Source organism: Mus pahari, chromosome 12 (genome assembly GCF_900095145.1).
Source record: "Mus pahari chromosome 12, PAHARI_EIJ_v1.1, whole genome shotgun sequence".
NCBI lineage: Eukaryota > Metazoa > Chordata > Mammalia > Rodentia > Muridae > Mus > Mus pahari.
The window spans coordinates 17213877-17236187 of NC_034601.1; the positions used below are offsets into that span (position 1 = coordinate 17213877).

Here is a 22311-nt window from a genome sequence, read left to right on the forward strand (position 1 = left end):
AAAGATCTTAATGTCTTATGTTGAGTGAAAGTGTTTACAGCTGAAAACAAATGGGAATGGATTTATACCCTGTGCCTGGAGACTGAGCATTTCCAAATCGTGCTTAGATTTCACCCTATGTTCCTTACAGTTGCTTAAGGCGTATGTTAGTAGATATCGCTCTGAGCCGATTGAGGTAGAAATTTTTATATTCAAAAAAAAAAAATGAAAAGAACAAGAGTGTAGTGCTTAAAACACAGCAGAGGTTGGGAACCTAGAATAGGGCAGCAAAGTGAAGTGGATGGAAGCCACAGGTCCTGAGACTTAGTGTGACACGACAGAGAGATTGTAGGGCTTTGACATCTGTCAGGTAGAAATCCCAGTCTGATGTGATATGCCTACAGTATATCTGTGTGCGTGTGTGTGTGTGTGTGTGTGTGTGTGTGTCCGCGCGCGCACACAATAAATTAGTGCTGCTCCCATTGCCCTTGTTTTGAGATTAGGATTTTGGGAACCGCACGTTGGCACACAAACATTCTGACCTCTTGAGTGTAGCTACGAGGATATTAGGGCTGCATTTGGTGTTGCAAGGGTTGAGGTTTCCTATTTTCTTTTTGCTACAATAAATATTTTAAAAACTGATGCCTGATGAATGTATGATTTTGAATAAAGATTTATACTTTGACATGGTTAATGTATGAGTTAGAAGCTAGCTCTTAGCCAGTAACCCCGCCAGCCATTGGTAAATGTTGAGGTTTTTTGTTTTTTTTTTTTTATGTAGAAGCTTACTGGGCTTCCCCGACTTCATCTCTGACCTTAGCGACAGTTTATTTCCAAGCCTGCCTCTTGCTGCTGTGTGCTGAGTGGGAACCAGACGTGGGACTGGTGGGATGAGAGCTCAGGACATGTTATTCTACGTAGGGTCCAGGACTGAACTGCAGTGAAACCTTTAGATTGCTGAATCCCAGTAATTCTAGGCTGCTGGCCTGCGAACTTCCTTAAGGCAATAAAGTTTCTTGGGCGAAGTTATTTGGTTAGTTGTTGGTTCGTGACGCGGGACTAGGGAGGGAGTAGAACTTTGGAAAGAAGCCAGGCTGAGAGGCCACCAGGGAAGCAGCAGTTTCCTGGCTGGGTCAGTCTTTTAGCCACCTGGAACCAGACAAGTGTGTGTCGGCTTACAGATCTTCACCAGAATTCTTTGGTAATTTCAAAAAGCCAAGCTCTTTTGGAAATTTTCAGACACCCCTGCCAGCTGCTTATATATCTCTGAGTCACCTAACATCCATGCCACTGCCGGGCCCTCCAAGGTGACTCAGTCTAGCTCCCGGGTGTGTGTATACCAACCCCATAACCTCTCCCTTCAGTTCACTCCAGCTACACACAAGGTTTTGCTGTTTCTTGGTTATTATAGCAGGCTTGCTTCTGCCTTGGGACCTTCATTGCCTGAAGAGATCTTTTCCCAGGTTGGCTCGTTCTGTAACTGCCAAAGCTTCCTCCCAGCAGCCTGGAAGAGTGCCCTGCAGGGCACCACCCCCACTCCTGCCCTCCACACTACTCCTCTCTCTTTGCCAGGACTTTGCTGTTTTGTTTTTTTTCATTGTCCAGTAGGACATTGTTTTATACAGATAAAGAAGCATGCATATATGCGTATCTGTGTACATACTTGCATATTTGGTCTTTCTCCGTAGGATGTGAGTTTTAAGAGGGCAAGAAGATTATCTTGTTCAGTGCTGAATCATCAATACCCATAGTATAGCCTGGCTGTGGGAATAGACACTTGGGAAATAGCTGTACAAAGAGATTAATGTCTCCTGGTATCATTAAAATTGATTGTAAACATTCTTTTTTTTTTTAAATAACTGATAGAGTCACATGATTCTAAGACCACCACCACCACATAAAAGGGTCCACTTGGAAGAGTCTTCTCACCCAGTCAGTGCTCATCCAGGGTGCTTTGATACTCGCGAAAGCCCTAAGCCACTGCTGTGCCCTGTGCACCCTGCTCCATGACTTCACTGGACATGAAAAGAAACGTGGAAGCGCTCCTTTTCCCCACACAATATTTGCATTCTATTCTGAATTTTTCATATATGTTGAATATGTCTTGCTAATAATACTTAGAGAACACCTTCATTTTTAAATAGTTGTGTTTTATTATACTGTATAGTTGGACTAAATAGAAGCAATCTTATAAAGGTGGGCATTTGATTGTTTCCTGTTACAAACAATGATGAAGTTCTTATTGTTCAAGGCATTGTCAAAAGATGCCACAGACGTCCGATGGTCCTCCAGGAAGACAGTACCAGTTTGTGGGGCCCAGACATCGGCTTCAGTGCCCTGCCAAGTGTATTATTAGACTTTGGCCAGCCTGATAGATTAAAAAATTACTTCAGGAGCCGAGTATGGTGGCGCACGCCTTTGATCCCAGCACTCGGGAGGCAGAGGCAGGCGGATTTCTGAGTTCGAGGCCAGCCTGGTCTATAAAGTGAGTTCCAGGACAGCCAGGGCTACACGGAGAAACCCTCTCGAAAAACAAAAACAAAAAACAAAAAACAAAAAAAAATGACTTCAGCATACTTTTTTGTTGTTTTTAGAGTTTATAATAACTTTTTTGTGAAGTAAAAAAATTTAGTTGCGAATAATCAGGTCATGAAATTTACCAACTTAATACCAGTTTTAAAAGTACAGCTTAGAAATAGTATGTCCACATTGTGGGACAGATCTCTAGAACTTTCTTTTTTTTTTTTAAAGATTCATTAATCTTTAAAAAGTGTGTGTATGTGTGTATGTGTGTGTGTGTGTGTGTGTGTGCGCGCGCGCGCACGTCACACTCATGAATGTGCCATGATGCATGTGCAGGTTAGAGGACAGCTTGCAGGAGTCAGTTCTTTCCTTCCACTCTGTGGGTCTGGAACTCAAACCCAGGCTGTCAGCTTGCTGAGAAGAACCCCCTGCTGCTCGGTGCAGAGCCAGAGGGAAGAGCAGAGCAGAGCAGTCACCCCCTTGCATGCCATACACAAAAATAGACAGATGCGGTTCACAGATAAACAGAGCCACAATGCTGTGGAAAGAGAGGGCAGGAAAGTGGGTTTGAGAAAAAGGTGTCTTAAGCAGGACACAAAAAGAGCGAAGTCAAAAGAAATGAGCTTTAAAAAAAAGAAGAAGCAAGAAAGAAGTGACCATATATATATACGTTTACGGCCTCTCCAGGACTTTAATATGTTAATGTTTTTAATAAGTGGGTCACTTAGCATTTCCCAGCGACCACAGAATCAGTTCTTCCATCTGGAGCCTTGGTTTGACTGACCCTGTCCTGCCCAGATTGTTAACCCTTTGCTTCCCTTTGGCCTCTGAGTCCTATGGCTCTAGCTCCTAGTTGCTCTCCAGCACTGAGACGGCAGCTGTGTACAGTCTTGGTTTCCTGGGCACCTGGTGTCTCTGACTCACCTATGATTTAATCGCTGTGTTCTTCCCGCTCGTGCTGACTACAGACTGAAGTTTTGTGGAGGACAGACTGCCATTTGTCTTGTTCTTTCTATATAATATGTAGACAGAAAGGAGATGAAGAAAAACAAAGGCAAACTTACCTGAACCTCATCTGCCTCATAGCTTATCAACTTCACAGGATGAGATCTTAGCAAATAAATAGTGTGTACGTCAGAAGGAACATAGGAAGTGAATAAAGTTAAAGAGCATGAAATATATGAGGGCATTATAATATGTGAGGACATTATAGCATATGAGGGCACATTAATATGTGAGGGCATTATAACATATGAGGGCATTATAATATATGAGGGCATTATAATATGTGAGGACATTATAACATATGAGGGCATTATAATATGTAAAGACATTATACCATATGAGGGCATTATAATATATGAGGGCATTATAACATGTGAGGACATTATAATATGTGAGGGCATTATAATATGAGGGTATTATAATATGTGAGGTCATTATAACATGTGGAGGCATTTTAATATATGAGGGCACTATAATATATTAGGGCATTATACATGAGTGGATTATAATATTTGAGGGCATTATAATATATGAAGACATTATAATATATGAGGGCATTATAATAGCTTGAGGCACATTTATTGTCATTTGTTCTTTAATATTGGATTTAGTTTGGCAGTTTCATGCATGCATATAATGTGTTCTGATTCTCTCAGTCTTATCCCACCCCACCACCACCTTCCCTCACTCCGCCTCCATTCCTGATCCCGCCCCATCCCGCCCCCAGCCACTCCTTCCCTATGAGTCCCTTTCTCACCTTCATGTCTTTTTGTTTTGTGGCTAACTCCTGAGTGTAGCCAGGACTGTCTGCTTGAGCTTGTGCAGTGTGGCGCTGTCCATTGGTGTACATTAGGGTCACATGTGGCTGCACCTGAAGACAGTGACACTCTTCCCAGCATCCATCACTTGTCAGTAGTTTCCCAGAGTGGGTAGAGATGTGTGCGCCCCTCCCTGACCCATGACTGACTGCTCTGCGCAGGAGCCACAGCAGCTGTGCGGTCATGTCTGCAGTGGCCAGGTCACGCCCTCCCTCGAAGAGCATCCAGATGAGGGCATTTCTCAGCCCTCCTCCCTACCCACAGGCTCGTCCATCTTCTTCCCTTTCCTGTCCCTCTTTAGGATGTTCCCAGGTAGCCTTGGGACTCACTATGTAGCTCAGGCTAACCCTGCAGCAATCTACATGTCCCATCTTCCCCAGTGCTGGGATTACAGTGTTGATCACCATGCATAAATCTCTGGTTTGTAGTTTGAAAATCGTACTTTGAAAATTTTGCATTTTCAAATAACTTAAAATTGCTAGTCGAGGATTACAGAACATGTTTGTGATCCCCAGCATCAGGAAGGTTAGGAGGATGAGGCTAGCCTGGGCTATATAACAAGACCCTGTTTCAAAAAAAGCAGGTAAAATTGAACCACTATAATAGATAATAGCTTCTCCTGAATATAGAATACTCACAGCCAGATATGGAAATGTCATCTGACTAAAACTTACTAGACAGCAAACATGACCTCCCCTTGCTACAAAAGTATGTGTATATGCAAACATATGCATATGCTCAAATTATTTACGTATGTGAGGATGTGCACTCTCATACATCAAGCTCTATCCGAGGCACTTTCTCATGCGCTGTCTCATTTAACCATCCGATTCTGCCCTGGCTTCTTTATTCTGGAAAATGAGATGATAATTTCTCACTCTGCCTTTCTCACAAAACAATCAATGTGCCTGTGTCCCAGCAATATACTACTTCAGCCATACTGTTTAAAGATTAAATCTCGAGTGCTCTGTTGTGAGAGTGGTTTCCATAGCAAAGTGGTGTGATAGGTCTGGTAAAATTAATTTCAAAACACACTGGCAACAGAAACTTAGCAGAAGCCGTTTACACAAGATAGTCTGCGAACATCAAAGACAATTGTGGAGCACCTGGGAGGCGTAGGTCAGCGCTTTCCCTACCTCTCAGTGCACACAAGGCAGAGTAAACACCGGTCCTCGTGGGCCAGAAAAGCACCTTCACAGCCAGGCAGAAGCAGGATGGCCACACACAGGACACTTTAGAACTCGAAAGCCAGTTTGTGGCTGGCATTAAGGGCAGATGCTAGGTAGAAGGACACCCAGCACGGGCAGTGGGGGCTGCTGGGACTGCAGGGAAAGGTTTCTCACAACCCATCACCCAGAAACCCTCTCCTCTCCCAAGCAGTTCTTGCCTCTTGTGTTTTGTTTTGTTTTGTTTTGCTTTGCTTTGCTTTGTTTTAAACAGGATCTCTTTGCATAACCTTGGCTGTATTGGAACTCAATATGTAGACCAGGCTAGCCCTGACCTTGTAGAGCTTCCCTTGCCTGTGCCACCCAAGTGCTGGGATTAAAGGCCTGGGTCACCACACCCAGCTGTAAGCCTTTCTTATAATCAACATGGAACAGTCGAATACATCCCAGGCTGACTTCCCTCTGTCTTTCCAGCTTCCAGAATTTAATGACATGATGGGTAGTGGGAGAGTGGGGGCCAGGGGTGACAAGTGTCCAGCATGTTTTCTCTCAGGTCCCCAAATCACAAGGGACTCACAAACTAGGGAACACACTCATCAAGGGAAGGCCATAGGCAGTCACCTGGATGCAGAGGGCGTATGGCTCAATGATGATATATGCATTCTTAGTGGGTGCAAGGTCCCTGGACTCAGTCTCCTGGACCTTAACCAAACCCATCCAAACAAGCTACATGCGTTATAACTGAGGTTTGGGGAGAGAGCTCAGTGCTTGATCTGGAATTTAGATCCCAGCACCAATGTTAACAAGTCAGATATCCTTGCAATGCCTGCAAACCCAGCTCTAAGGAGGACAGAAGACATCCTGGACAAGCATATGCACACACACCTACAGAGGCACATACATGCAAAAATAAGTTACTGAGACACCGGGGAAAGGCTACCTGCAAGAGGCCTTCATGGCTGCTTCAAGAAACTGCAGAGAGACCTACCAGGGTATTTTCTTCTGGGGAAGGCTGAAGAACCAAGATTTCAAACAATGTACTTAAGAAACATAGAAATGGGTGTGGGGGCTCCTGGGGAGACAGCTCAGCAGATAAGAACGCTCACAGCTCCTCCAAGGGACCTGAGTATAGTTCCCAGTTCACACCTCTAATTTCAGTGCCACACACACACATATATGGTGTGCGCGTGTGCGCGCACACACACGCATGCGCGCACAAACACACACACACACACACACACACACACACTGAGTACACTGTAGCTGTCATCATGCACACCAGAAGCGGACACCAGATTCTATTATGGTTGCTGGGAATTGAACTCAGGACCTCTGGAAGAACAGTCAGTGCTCTTACCCGCCGAGCCATCTCTCCAGCCCTTACATTAATCTTAAAAAGGAACTAGAACAAACATTAGAAGCAGTTAGCGGCTGGGGGATCATTAGCACATGGGCAGGTATAAATGGGGCTCATTTTCTGATAAAGAAAACTAACTGGTATTCTGGAAGTCTCACAGCACAGCCAGTGCAGGAGTTATCTTCGTTCTATACTGTACATCTTACAGTTTGATAATCTTTGATTTCCTGCATGTCTTCTTAATTTTTTTTAACTCTTTGCTGTCTGTTGACAAATCCCCTGTTTGTACGTTCTTCCTTTTCCTACTGCCCCCTCTAACAAAAGCCATTGTTCTGGTGGCTGTTCCAGGCACTGGTACTAAGTTTACAAGTCTAAGTACTAAGTTTACAAGTCTGACACTGGGCTAACAGGGTGCTTGTCTACCAGACACGAGGGCCTGAGTTTGAGTCCCAGAAGCACATAAAAGGCTGGGACTCTGCTGGCACACGCTTGCAACCACGGGAAGATTAGATAGAGGAGGTGGAGGCAGGAGACTGCCTGGGGCTCACTGGCCATCCAGGCTGTTACAGCTGGTGAGCTGTGGGCCACTGAAAGATGCTGTCGTAAAGGAGGTAGACGACACCCAGGTTATTCTTACAGGTTCATGTGAACCAGCACACACATGTGCACCTATATAAACACGTACCCACATGCTCACATGTTCATGAAAAAGTATTAGAACCGTTCATCATAAAATTATACGGAGTACTAATTCCTAAAAAGGAACAAATCTGGCCTGTTGAATTTAAAATAACTTTTAATAGGTCTGAGAGTGTATTAAGTAGTAAACTATATGCATCAAAAGCACAGAGGATGTAGACATGAAACGATGCCCGAGCTGGATGGTAGTAAATTGACAACTGATTCTCCAAGTGTGCTCTGCAGACCACAGCAGTGCTGTTGTTGACTGAGATCTTGTTCAAGATGAAGTTCCAGGTTCTTCTCAATAAAACCTAACTGAAGTAGAATATTTAGGAGCACGGCACAGTAATCTGGGGTTTGAACCACGCTAACACTCACGAAGTGCAGCTGTAGTGCAGAGGAACAAATGAACCATCCTGTGGGCTGGCTCTACAGCCCTCGTGGTCCTAGCTGCGTAGCTGCCTATAGAAGCAACAGTGGCCGACCACATACAGGAAGAGGAGGGGGGCCAGTGACGCCGGATTGGAAATGAAATGTTAAACATGGACATCGGGGATGCAGAAACGCCAATGGTTAAGAGCACTGGCTGCTTTTACACGGGAGATTTGGTGCCAAGCACCCACATGGCAGTTCACAACTGTCTGTAACTCCAGTTCTAGGGAGGAATCTGATGCCCTCTTATGGCTTATGTAGGCACTGCACAGACAAACATGCAAGACATGTACATAAAATTTAAAATAAACATACATTGTATGCACGAATAAAATGCCATAATAAGCCCATTATTTTATATAATTAAGATTTTAAGATTTATTTATATTTATTTATTTTATGTATATGAGTACACTGTAGCTGTACTGATGGTTGTGAGCCATCATGTGGTTGCTGGGAATTTGAACTCGGGACCTCTGCTCGCTCTGGTCGACCCCACTCACTCCAGCCTAAAGATGTATTTATTATATCTAAGTACACTGTAGCTGTCTTCAGACACACCAGTAGAGGGCATCAGATCTCATTACAGATGGTTGGGAGCCACCATGTGGTTGCTGGGATTTGAACTCAGAACCTTCGGAAGAGCAGTCAGTGCTCTTAACCACTGAGCCATCTCTCCAGCCCTAATTAAGGTATTCTACTAGGGAAAAAAAAAAAAGAATACAGACTGCCCTTTCTTTGCAGAGTATTCTAGAATCATATAAATGATCAGGCAGGCTGAGCCCATGCAGAGCACTGTTCAGAATCGATGGAGATGCAGGTGTGATGGTATGTGTGATGGTAATCCCAGCACTCAGAAAACAGAGGCAGGAGGATCACAAGCTTGGTTCGAGGCTAGCCAGGGCTGCATTGTGAGCCCTTGTCTCAAAAGAAAAAATAATTTGATGAAAATTATGGATGTTTTATGACCCTTAATTTAAAAAATTCTAAGCAGCCGGACAGTGGTGGCACATGCCTTTAATCCCAGCACTTGGGAGGCAGAGGCAGGTGGATTTCTGAGTTCGAGGCCAGCCTGGTCTACAGAGTGAGTTCCAGGACAGCCAGAGCTATACAGAGAAACCCTGTCTCGAAAAACAAACAAACAACAACAACAAAAACAGGTCCCAGAGAGAATGCCAAGGAAGGCCAGACATGTGTGCCCTAAGCATTGTGAGAGATTCGCTTACATACTTAAGGGCTTCAGCCCTGGGACAGGATTTACCCAGTATAATGTCCTATTTGCTAAAGTACTGCTGACTTCAAAGACTCTGTTTCCAAATAAGGTCGCTCTGTTAGTGAACTTTGTTTAACTGTAACGAAGTATCCCAGTGAATCAGTAAGGGGCAAGGTCTGCTTTGGCTCCTGGTTTTAGAGGTTGCAGTCATGTACACCACACTGGCACCAGGTATTAGAGCAAGAGCATGTACTGGAGGAGTCTGTTCATCTGATGGTACCCGGAGGCTGAAGTGAGCAAGAGGAGATGGCAATGGAGCTTCAGTATGGCCTTTGATGGCAACTAAATTGTAATAGTATGGTTCATTAATCCTTATAATAGGAATAATAGAGACTCAAAACAAATGTGCTGCCTGATGATCAGATTCATCTGGGCATAAACTTGAATTCAGTAGTAATGGCAGACAAGACAAAGCATCTTTTGAATTCCTCCTCTGCAGTGCGGTACAGGATATGATGGTTACTACTGATTTCAGGTTTCTAGCCCAGGTGGACCTGCATAACCAGGCAGGATAGTTGTTATGTATTTCTGGGGTTTATGCCAAAAGGAGCAATGTACTATGCTATTAAATCTTTGTTAAATATACCGCAAGGGATTTAGATGCTTTCTGTAGGCGTAAACCAAGTTGTCTGTAGTTGGGGTGCTATGAAAAATTCTGTATACCACCATTATCACAACTTACTGGCTTAAAAATAGACATTTATTACCTCATTTATGGGGTGTGGCCCAGCTCTACCCTCTACTGAAGTGTTCTGATAACCTTAGTAAAGACAGTTGCCAGGGCTGAATTCCTTCTCCCCTGGAGGTCGAAGGGATTTGTGGCAAGTAATGCATTCAGGTCCCATGACTCTGGCTCATGGTTATCAGACTGAGAGTTTCTGTTTCCCCACCTCCTTGTTTCCTGCCAAGTGAGGAATTCTACCCTCAGGTCATAGAGGTCACCACACAGTTCCTCGCCATGTAGAACCCTCCAACATGGCCACATGCTTCCTTGTAGCTACTGTGAGAAAGAGAGAGGTGGCAGACAGGTGGCATGGTTTTGATGACAGTGGTAGTTATGTGCCCGTAGTCATGTTGACCTCAGCACCTTTACTGAACCTGTTTACGAAGAAGTGAGTCCTGTGCATGCTCACGGGAGTCTACTCATGGGGTGACACTGGTGCCTTGCCCAAACATCACTGTAGTGTCCTCTTATTTTTTTCCTCTAGTTTGCTGTCAGTGGATGGCTGCCACTGGGATATTTTAATGAATAGAAATGGGACAATCAAAATCAGATGGGGTAAACATAGCCACTCACTGTGAGTGCTGCAGTGTACTGGGACTCTAGAAACAGCTGGGCATGTGTGTGCATGCACGGCCAGTCTGACCTCAGCAGAAGCTCTGTGTGCAAGATGCTGTGCCTCGTGTCCGCCCGCTGGTGTGCAAGTGGAAAAGGATAGTGAGTGGGGCAGACAGGCCAGCTCTCTGTCTCACACAACAGGAGGTCCCATCTACCGGTTGGGAACATGATCCGCCACTCAGTAGTTACTTCCTCCAGTCTCTCCAATTCAAGGTCGTCCCAGGCTGTGCAGCTAGTTTGAGGCCAGCCTGGGAAACTTGAGACGAAATCTCAAAACAATAACGCTTTTTCTTTAAGCTCCTTAAAGGACATTGTCATGTTATGCCTACTGCCAGAGGCACTGTGTGAACACCTGTTTCCTCAGACTCCTGAAAGGGAGAATGTTGCCATATCAACAAAATAAAAGGATCTCAAACCCTTTGCAAGCAGAAAGTGGTATCTTGCTTTATTTCCATTTCTTTAATTTATGTTTAAATTGAACATTTTTCTTATGAGCCTTCTATCTTTTCATCTGTGACTTAACTGGTAGGTGAGGCTTTTCCTTGTTCATCTCTTTCCTATGTTTATCCACATTAATGATTCTTTTTAATTAACAGGGTTTTTTTCATACGACATATTTTAATTGTGTTTTCTTCTCTCCTAACTCTTTCCAGATCCTTTCCACTTCCCTATCATCTCAAATTTATCTCATTATCTTAATAATTATTGAACACACAATTGTACAAGCTGTTTCTTTTTACATTTTGTCAATTTTATAAATTCCTCCAAATATGCTCGCTCTTTGGTTCTTAATATATGGATATATATATATATATATATATATATATATATATATATATACATTGTAACATACTTATCCACACTCATTTTCAAGTCATGCAGGAGTTTAATTTCCTCGTCTTCTCTAAAAGTATCACCATGTGGTTTCATGGAAATTGTCCCTGAACTGAGTTGTTTAGCCCTTTCATTGAGACCTGGTGCTGACTCTGAGATGTAGCCCTGGCCGGAGGAGGAGGAGGCAGGTGTCCCTTCTTCCTCCTTCAGTTTCAGGCCATCGGAAGTGCAGCCCATCTGCTTGCTGGGAAAGCCACTGTCCACGATGGAGCCACAGTTGGGGCCAGAGAGGGACGAGTGCATGCTGGGAGTGATTGCCTCATTATAGAAGAACAGGTTCATGTTTCTGCGTGGAGGTAAAGCGAAGCTTGTGTGTACTTAACAGAATATTCCTTGACAAAGCCATTTGATGCTCTTCTGTGAGCTTACTTTGCTTTTTTGTATATTGTCTTATTAAATGACTTTCAGGATTCTGGGATACTTTAGCTAGAGGTTAAGTCACTTCTCTGACAAAATGATTCCTGAGCAATTCCAGCACATTGCAGTTTCCCTTTCAAATGTGAAAGCATCTCAAGAGAATTATTCTGGTTTACAGTAGGTGGCAGCAGTGGATTAGCTCACTAGGCTCAGCATGCAGTGTACAGGGAAATCAAAGCATGTGCCTTACATGTAGGAGTGTGTAGTGGTGCTGTCTCAGAAATGCACACCATTACCTGTGACTGTTTCATAGCCCAGCTATGTAGTGAGCACCAGCATATACTCCTTTGGGAAAATACACTTAAGCTTTTCTTAAGTCACAGCTTGTCATGCAGTGTATGAATTCTGTGCATGTATGTGTGTGTATGTATGTGTACATGTGTATGGGGGGGTACATGTGTGTATATACATATATAAGGGGCATTGTATCAGGGTACACATTTGTTGTGCATGTGGAGGTCAGAGGAGAACTTTGGGTGACCTCCTTTATTACTAACTTATTCCTTTGAGACATGGCCTCTAACTGAGCCTGGAACTAGTGACCAGCCAGCCCCTCCACCATCTTGCTCCTACACCGCAGGGCTAAGGCTAAAGATCCACACACCCACTCCTGGCTCTGCTATGTTGTCCTGGAATCAGAGCTCTATTGCTCACACTTGAGCAGAAGGGCTCTTTACATACTGAGCCACTTTAAGACACCAGCCTGTCCTCTAAAGGATACACTTTTCAAAGATACGCATTTAGTACCGTCCTGAGTAATTAATAAACTAAAACATGCTAAGATCGAGTCTTTTCCAGCCCAGTGCTTCTGTTGTGAGTAGGTTTCAATGGAACCAAGCCTTGCTGATTTAAATTTCAGGCCTGATATCATCTCATAGTATTTATCATAGTTATTTCTAGAATGGGGTGTTCCCTATGAAGTTAGCCTTTGGCTGAAGTCCACTCAGGACAGAAGCAAGCCAATCCACCGCCACAGCAGGCAGACCTGGGATACACTTGTGTAGGCAGGAGAAGGCCAGTACAATGGGCCAGTGCTCATTCGCTGTCAGAGAGGCCAGGACCAACTAACTAGAGACCATGACAGAAGTGTTAGCAATGGCTTCCACTTCTCCCTTTTAGAACAGCATCAGAATGAGAAAAAAGAGTGAAGATGGCAGGGGAACAACTCCAAAATTTGTGTTTGAGGGAAAATTCCATCCTGTCCTGAATTCTGTATGTAAAATTGTCTTAAGGAAACCAGGTTCTCAGATCTACACACCATGCTTTTTCAGGGCAGGGCTGCATACTTGTTTATTAACGGATCTCAGCTTGCTGCCAGCACAGACTAGCATGCTTTTACTGAGTGAATAAATGAAATTATCTACTTCTCTGTGCCAACCACATTCTTTTCATTATATCTTTCTAAAATAGCTCCTTTCTTCATACGCCCTGTAGTGAGCTATGCCACACGCTGAAGTGTGAGTTAGCTCTTCCTCTCCAGCAAGGGCATGGCCAAACTGAGACAGTTACAGTCAAGGGAGGCTAACCAGCACAGGAGAGTGCCTGGGATGGAGGCTTTGGAGATAATTTTTCAAAGAAAATTCCAAGAATTTTACATCAAGAAAAATTGAAAATGAGGCCCTAGGGTGTGGTACATGTTCCCAGATCCAGCGCTACTTACCTCATAGCGGTTTTTACGTCTCTAAAGTACCCAGGCCCCAGGAGCTGACCTGCTGCCCTTGGCTCCCTTCATGGTAGGCCTGTTGGATCTCCATCTAAACTTGGAAGGTGTGCTTCTTTGTTTCATGTTTGCACCCCTTTGCTACAGGGCATCAATTCTGCTAGGACTTTCTCTTTTGTTAGTTTGTAGATTTCAGATGGCCCACAGCAGCTGACTATGATTTGCCTCGTGCTCCAGAGAGGTGTGATTTTTACCAGCCAGATAGTTTCTGCGATTGTGTGACATTTGGAATTCTGGAGAATTCTCAGGAAGTCTTTAAAGGCTAGAGCCCCAAGAAGTTTGTGTGTTGTTGGTTGGTTGTTGTTGGTTGCAGTTGGTCACAGTTTGTTAAGTAGTCCTATGCAAGAATAAATTAGATATTCTGACAGCAAAGATGAAACTTGTCCCAAGGAGCTCGACATTGTTAATCAGCAGGACATAGTCTAATGATAACATCACCTCCTTTCCTTTCTATTCTTTTTTTTCTTTCCTAGCTAGTGTTGGGGGTTGAAAGGGTGGGAAAGGGTGGAGAAGGGTGGGAGAAAGAAGAACCCAGGACGTAGCAAAAGACGGTTACAGAAACCTCTGTGTATGGTTTCCAGGGTGTCTGTGCACTGCTGAGTCCTCTTCTCACACATTTTGCTCTGTTCTTGCCATCTCTTACTTAAGTTACCTGCCAAGCTTTAATCCTCAGCCATATTGAGATTAGATCAGAACTTATGAAGTCATTTGGGCAGAAGTAGTTTTTAGCCACCAGCAGTTTCTATCTGTTACTAAAGCAGACAGGACTACCTTTTTTTTTTGGCATAGTGACTGAATGTGACAGGGAACCAAGAGCTTTCCCATTGTTGCTTTTTACTTGGTTGAAAGTATATTGTCTGAACATAGCATCAATTATACTATGGAGTGAATATTAAAATAATCTTTCTTGAGAGATTTTTGCATACTGTCCTCTTTGCTTTGCTACTGTTAACTGTAAAGTGAGGACAGCAGTACTAATTGTGACTCTACACAGTAACAGCCTATTTGTAGAGAGTTGTATAAACACATTTTTATAACTGAGTCCATACTTCCTTGATTCAGTATTTGTATCTTATAATCTGTAAGACTTCTATTTCTTTTCTTTTCTTTTCTTTTCTTCTTTCCTTCTTCTTCTTCTTCTTCTTCTTTTTTTTTTTTTTTGTTGTTGTTGTTGTTGTTGAAGTATTTGTACACTATGATCTCACCAGAAGGATGCTTTTAAATATTTTTGAACCAGAGTGTCATGGAGCCTGAGCTAGCCTCAAACTCACTCTGTAGTCAAGGGTGACATTCAACTTCTGAGCCTCCTGTCTCACCTCCCAAGTACTGGGCTTGCAGGTGTGCAGCCCCACACCTAATGCTCTGTGACCTTACACATGGAAAGTCCTAATATGTGCCTCAGGAGTGTTGTACCTCGTGTGGGCACCTCAGCACAGCTGTCTCTGTTGTCATCTGCCTATTTTCTCCAATCCTTCCCCTGTACAGACCAGCTCCACTCTACCCTCCTATCATAACTGACTGTAACCACCCTGCTCAGGATGATCATTCTATTAGAAAAGAAAGAGTTATTCCAGGCCCTTGCTAAGAGGTTGGCAGTGAGACCGGGAGTGGTAGAGCATACAGCTGCATAAGGATAGGGTGAGCTTGTGTAGGGACCAGCCATTGTTCCCACTACAAAAGACAAGCCAATCATGAGAATAGTCTTGACTAGGAAGAGCGGCTCTCAGCCTCCCTTCACCTTACCTCATGTTCTCAGAGCTCTTGCTGAGGCTCAATCCGAGCATCTTTGGTTCTCATATATTTCCTCTGTGGACCCATGCTTCCCCCTAAGGCACACAAGGCGTCGTTTTCAAAGGATCTGCTCTAACCAAGGACAGTGAAGAGCACCACCCTAAGATAACCTGGTCTCAGCTGGGACTTCTCAGTCCCCAGGTGACTGGAGAGGCAGAGGCATGGGGGACTTTTCAGCTGTAACAGAGGAGAGGTGGTTACTGAGGACCAGTGTGCTTTGCCCTGTAAATCTCATTCAGGGAAGACTTTTCTTGTTCCAAATTTCTAATATGTTCCAACCTCAACATATTTCTGGTCACATTAACTTAGCATTTATACTACATGTGAAGTTTCTCACCTTATCAAAACTCCTTGATGCTTGATGCCTTTTCATTGATTTCCACTCTGTAAAATTCACCATTAATGGCTGGTGTGTAGCTCACTCACTCAGTGGCACAAGGCTTACCCAGCATGATGGAATACAGTCCTCTGCAGGGAGGTGGGAAAAGCTATGAATAGATTAAAAGTCCAGATTTCACTGTGCTACAGGATACAGACACAGCTAATGAACCCACCTTATCAGGGCCTTCCTTTCCTTACATGTAATATAGAACTCATGTCAACCTGTCTACGAACTTTGTGAACTGTAAAGTACATTATAATATTATTTACAAAAATTGTCTTGGACCATATTTGTTCCCAATTATTTTTTTAATAACAGCAACACTTCCTTTTTTAAAAAAATATTTATTTATTTATTTTATTTATATGAGTACACTGTAGCTGTCTTCAGACACACCAGAAGAGAGCATCGGATCCCATTACAGACGGTTGTGAACCGCTGTGTGGTTGCTGGGAATTGAACTCAGGACCTCTGGAAGAGTAATCAGTTCTCTTAACTGCTGAGCCATCTCTCCAGCCCATGTTCCCAATTATTTTTTTGCTAGAATTTAGAAACCTGGAACCCTAAAAGGTCACAACATAGCAAGATACTGTGACACACAGATGTGACATATAGAATGGAACACAAAGAATAACAGGCTCTGTGGCTGAGGAGCAGAGTGCTTGCTTAGAATAGTCCATTCCCATGACTGCAAAATGAGCAAATGAATGAATGAGTAAACAACAAGAAATAGACACATGTTAAATGTATATATTGTCAAATAGTAACGTGTAAAGCTTTTTACACTGTGTCCCAGATGAAGAAATATAATTTGTGTGATACCCTAGTGCACATACATAAGGCAGACAGATTTCTTGAGACACCACAACCAGGGTGTCCCATGAGATGTTGCTTCTTTTGTGGTTTGCTTCATATCCCTTTAAACGTGAGCCTTCACCCACTGGGATAATCACAGCATCTGTACTGGATTGTAATTGCAGTTTGGGGGAAATATTCTTTGGAACAGTCTCATGTGGCATAGGCTGATAACTCTGTAACCAGGGATGACCACGAGCATCTGAACCTCCTGACTCCCCTTCCCCGACAGGAGAGAGTCCCCATCACGCTGGGGTTCGAGTCTAGGGCCCACTGAACCACAGCCTCAGCCTGGAAAGTTTTCAAAACTTCCTCGATAGATCACATAATTCAAGACGCATTTTTCTGCCATTGTTTTTGACCTATCAAATATTTCTTTTCCCTAACGTGGAAAAAAAAGCATATTACACATAAATTCAAACATTTGAGGCTGTGAACATAACAGGTGTCAAACATCGAGCATTGTTGGTTTTTTTTGTTGGTTTTTTTTTGTTTTCTTGGGTTTTTGTTTTGTTTTTGTTTTTTGTTTTTTGTTTTTTCCAGACAGAGTTTCTCTGTGTAGCCCTGGCTGTCCTGAAGCTCACTTTGCAGACCAGGCTGGCCTCAAACTCAGAAACCTGCCTGCCTCTGCCTCCCGAGTGCTGGGACTAAAGGCAAGCGCCACCACGCCCGGCTGAGCATTGTTGTTTTTAGTGCTTCTTTAAAAATATTTAAAAGTGTCAGCAAGCGAGAAGGCTCAGTGCCCTTGTAAAGGACCTGAATCTAATTCCTAGCATCAATGTCAGGAGCTTAGAGCTAGCTTCCTGTAACTCAGGGATCGATGTCTCTGGCCTCCCCTGTCTCTTGCACTCATGTGTTCATACTAACACACAGACACATAGATTGAATTAAAAACAGAAATCAAAATATTTAAAAGTGGTATGCAATAATTTAAAAATATGTAACACCTTTGGTGACTACATATGTTAATTTTAAACCTTTTTTTTAACTGTTCTTATTAAGGTAAGCTAGACATACAAGAAATTACACACACTTAAAAATGCAATTAGATGTGTTTTTAATATCCACCTGTGAAATCATCGCCAACATGAAGGTGATGAGCATAAACATTACACAGGGGTTTCTGTGGAGCACTGCCATTTCTTTCTGCCATGCTTCTCCCTAGCTGACAGCCACTGAATGGCTTCTCAAATTAGCGCTCTCTTCCTAGGACTTTATATCACATGAATCATAAAGGAAGCTAGGGGTGTTGGTGCATGCCTGTAACCCCATCTCTTGGGAAGTAGAAGCAGTAACTCAGTTCAGACTCTACCACATGGTGACTTGGACAACAGTCTAGGCTATGAGATTCTGACTCGTAGCAGTAACAAAAGAACAGTCATATAAAGAGTATGCTGTTTTATTTGGCTTCTTTTACTCTTCCAGGTATGTTGTGAAACATCTAAATTGCAGCATATGTTAATTCTTTTAACATTAATATTTTGGGTGCATTTGAGGGGAGGAGCTGGAGTTATAGAGTTGGGTAAAGCACATGGTCTCCCTCAGTAATCCTTGGTAGATTGCCTCTTGAAATAAATTATAGCACATTGATTTTTCATTTGCTTTGTACACCTCACATCTTTCAAAATAAGATTGAAATCCTTACCTTGTAGGAATTGAATGAAATATTTAATAGGGCTGTTCTAGTTTCCTTTCTGTTGCTACAATAAACATCTTGAAAAGGAAAGGGTGTTTTTCAGCCTACTATTTCAGATCACAGTTTGTCACTGAGGGAAGTCAGGGCAGGAACTCAAGTCAAGCGCCATGGAGGGATGGTGTTTAGTCTTGCTCTGTAGCTTGCTCTCAGCCGAATGTTCAGCTAACTCTTTTATATGCAGGCCTGCTGCCTAGGGATGGTGCTGCTTACCGTGGACTGGGCCCTCCCGCCCCAGTCATCTGTTAAGACAGTCTTTCACAGACATGGTGGCAGGCCAGTCTGATCTGGAGGATCCCTCAGTTGACTACAGGACAGGATTCCTACAGATGACTAGGATATGTCAAGTTGACAGTTGCAACTAGCTAGGAACAGGGGAAGAGCTGGTGACATAGATAATGTAAGTTGGTAAGTGATAAAAATAACTTTTGCTCATGGCACAAAATTCTTCGGTACGGAGTCTCCACTCTCTAGTATTTTTCTTGGGCTCAAATCCCTTCACCATATATAAAGTAGTCATAGAAGAAAGAAGCCATTAAATGTATATTCAGACAAAGCACTGAAAATTGGCTTTCAAATCAGTGTCAGGAAAGGATCCTAGGAAAAACAGGACTTCATAACCTATTTGAACAGATAGAGACACAAACATAAATCTGTTGGCCTTATAAGAAGAGCAACCAATGAGAAATGCATGCAGTGTTGAGATACAGAAATGAATTATAGCTGTGTGTGGTCATGTATGGTGAGACTAGAGGTTAACATCACAGTATCCAAGGCAACACTCTGGTGGGTACTTGCAGCCATAGCTCGGTGGCAGTTGAGGCAGGACAGTCACCTGGCCCACACAGTTTGAGGTCAGCCTGGGCAGCTTAAAAAGACTGTGTCTAAAAGGAAAAAAAGGAAAAAGAAAATTAATCAAGGACAGAGCCTTCTTTTGAGTGGAGAATACCAAACATTGAAGATGTCAAAGACAAAGGTAAAATGTAAACACCAGGCATGAGAGAAAAGACCTCGGGGGTTAATCTACAAATCTATAGAGATTATTAGTGTTACGAGAAAGAGTCTACAACAGGGGATCTGGTTTTGGTTGGCCCTGTTGAGTGTGAGCGAATGAGCGCAATGTCAATTACATTATGTTGAGATCTCTTTTGGCAAGTGACAGGAACCCATGCCAAATTGGTTAAAGCTTTTTAAAAAGATGAAGTTAGAAGGTTGCCTTGTGACGTGGGGAGAGATGCTTCAGACATGTCTGTCCTGTTGTGGGGGAATCTGTCTGTCTTTGCAGTTGTTTGTCCTTAGTAAAAGAATTCAGGTCTCTGCTCATGTTGTCCTTAGGGCTAGCACCCTAATTTTTAAAGATGTCCCCAGTAGTGTTACAAGGATTCTGAGGCTGAGTATGACCGTTTGTGTTGGCTGGCTTATGCCACGTGTCTATCCTTTGCCACTAGCCATGACCAAAGACATGGGATAGCCAGACTTGTGCCTCTGCTTGCTTTTGAACCTTAAGTGGTGTTCATCTGAATCACATAGGTTGAAAGTGGGAGGAGAGACAATTCCTTCAAAATGGGGACAGGAAGAGGGCAAACCTCAATGGAAAAAGTGGGTGCCTAATACTTCTTGTTCTCGCCCTTCATCCTGTCTCCACTCTGAGACTGGGTGAGACTGTCTGTCACCTTGTGCCTAGATTCCCCTTGCCTTGGACTTAGATCCTCCTGCTTCCACTTCCCAAAAGCTGGAGCTGGAGGTATGCATGACCACACCCAAGTGGCTAAGCAGATTTGAGTTTAGTTCTAGTCTTCAGACCGGTTTTCAGGCAGTAACTTCTCCCGTTCTCTGTCGCTGTCCCCAGTCCTCACCCTGTACCTAGAAGACAGGTGAGCTGGGCAGTACCGTGCAGATGGTAACGGTTTCATTCTGCTCTTTCAGTGTGTAAAGCATTTCCACTAAATTCTACGCGGTATTTTTAGACCTCTAAAAACTTGGTTATGGCACATCACCATAATTTGTATTATGGATGACGTATTTTGAGGTTGCTAAATATTTGATCAACTGAGAAACCATTTGCTCCAATGAGTTTGCATTATCAGTTGGAATTCCTACATTTTTCACTAATAAGCATGCCTTTGGCAGGGGGATGCATTGAAACCCCGTTATGCCATTAAGGTTTGTCTAGCTAGCATATAGCATTCAAAACATTTCTCTTCTACAGCTGATTTGCTGTTTTATTATCCTTTGAAAAAATATTGCAGAGTTCCGATCCAGTTAACTAATATTACTCTCGTAATGCTTGGTAACACTACTGGGGACATTTTAAAAATTAGGATACCAGCTCTAAAGACATGAGCAGAGGCAGGACAAACCAGCACAGCAGATGCTCAGCTCTGCAGATTTTTATATTTTAACATTCATAAATATGTATTTAGTACTAAACTTTTATTCATAATGATTTGAAGAACTTATGAAAAGCATACACGTTGATGTTGGGAGGGAAGTCAAACTCAAAACAAGGAAGGACAAGCAAAGTGGTAAAAAAAAAAAAAAAAGTGTAAAAAAAGTGTAAAAAAGCTTGTGTGTTAGACACGAGCAGGCTCTGACCACCCCACTACCGGGACGGAGATGGTAATTCACTGGGCTATACTGTGGTCACCTGAAATGTGGGTGTCCGATTCCTTAAGAATAGAGAACTTCTCCCTGGTGTTACACAGTAGTACAAATCCCCTGCCTGAGTTGTTTCTGGGAGACAACATGCAAGATGATGGACATGCAGGAGCAATCCGGCCTTCCTTATAATAACTGTTAAATAAAGAGGAGACCATGGAACTGAGTGGCAGTGATCCTGCCAAGCTGGTCTGCTGATGACCGTGAGAGCATAGGCAGCGTTAGGTCAGTCACCCGTAACACAAGGATAGTACACACACACACACACACACACACACACACACACACACACACACTCACTCACTCACACTCACACACACATACACGCATACCCTGAATGTATTTGTTCAAGCCTTATAATAAAAATAGAGATAGTGTATTTTTTTTAAAGATTTATTTATTTATTAATTACACTGTAGCTGTCTTCAGACACTCCAGAAGAGGAAGTCAGATCTCCTTACAGAGCCACCACGTGGTTGATGGGATTTGAACTCAGGACCTTTGAAAGAGCAGTTGGGTGCTCTTGCCCGCTGAGCCATCTCACCAGCCCCCAAGATAGTATATTCTTTCCATAGTTTTGTTTCATGTACCTGAATAGCTGTTAAAATTTCTCTTCAAAAGGGGTTAGGGAGTCCAGGGTGTTTAAGAACAAGCCACCTACTGATACAGCACTTCCTTCCACTGCTGATGAGTGTGCTAAACCCTGCATGCGCCGCTTTATTTAACACTCACACAATACATAGTGTAGCCTCTCATAGGCTTTGTTATGACGGAGAAAACTGAAGCCTAGACTCCCATGAGTGACTGGCACTCAGAAAGGCTGGTCCCCGCATCTCTGACACCTTTCTTTGACCATGGCACTCTAGCACCCAGGGAGGAACCTGAGTCTACATGCATCAATATTTGAAGTAACTACACTCTTCTTTTTTTTTTTTTTTCTAAAAGTTTTGATCAAAAGTAGCCACTGAGTCTTGGTCTTAGGGCCTGCCTTAGTTGCTAGCTTTACAACAAGCCATTTTTCTTAACACACACACACACACACACACACACACACACACACACTTCTTACAAAGAGCAAAAACTAAAACAGCTCATATTTTTTATAGCAAAAAGCATACCTTGATTTCTACATCTAGATTTGTATGGATTTTTAAAATGTTCATAGGGAAAAAAAAAAAGCAGATTCATCGTCTGGTCACCACCGAAACCTGAAAGGTTCATTTGGTTCTTTAAGGAGCTCACCCACTCATTCATCTTTTTTTTTTTTTTTTTTTTTTTTTTTTCATTTTTTTTTTTTGTACTCTTAACTAAAAGTAGGTTGTCTTTCA

At 43.1% G+C, this 22311-nt stretch overlaps 1 protein-coding gene across 7 annotated transcripts in view; it reads left to right on the forward strand.

Moving 5' to 3' along the window:
- Nucleotides 1–22311, forward strand: part of Map3k13 (mitogen-activated protein kinase kinase kinase 13) — a 140962-nt gene that overhangs the window by 33886 nt on the left and 84765 nt on the right. The window lies entirely within an intron of this gene.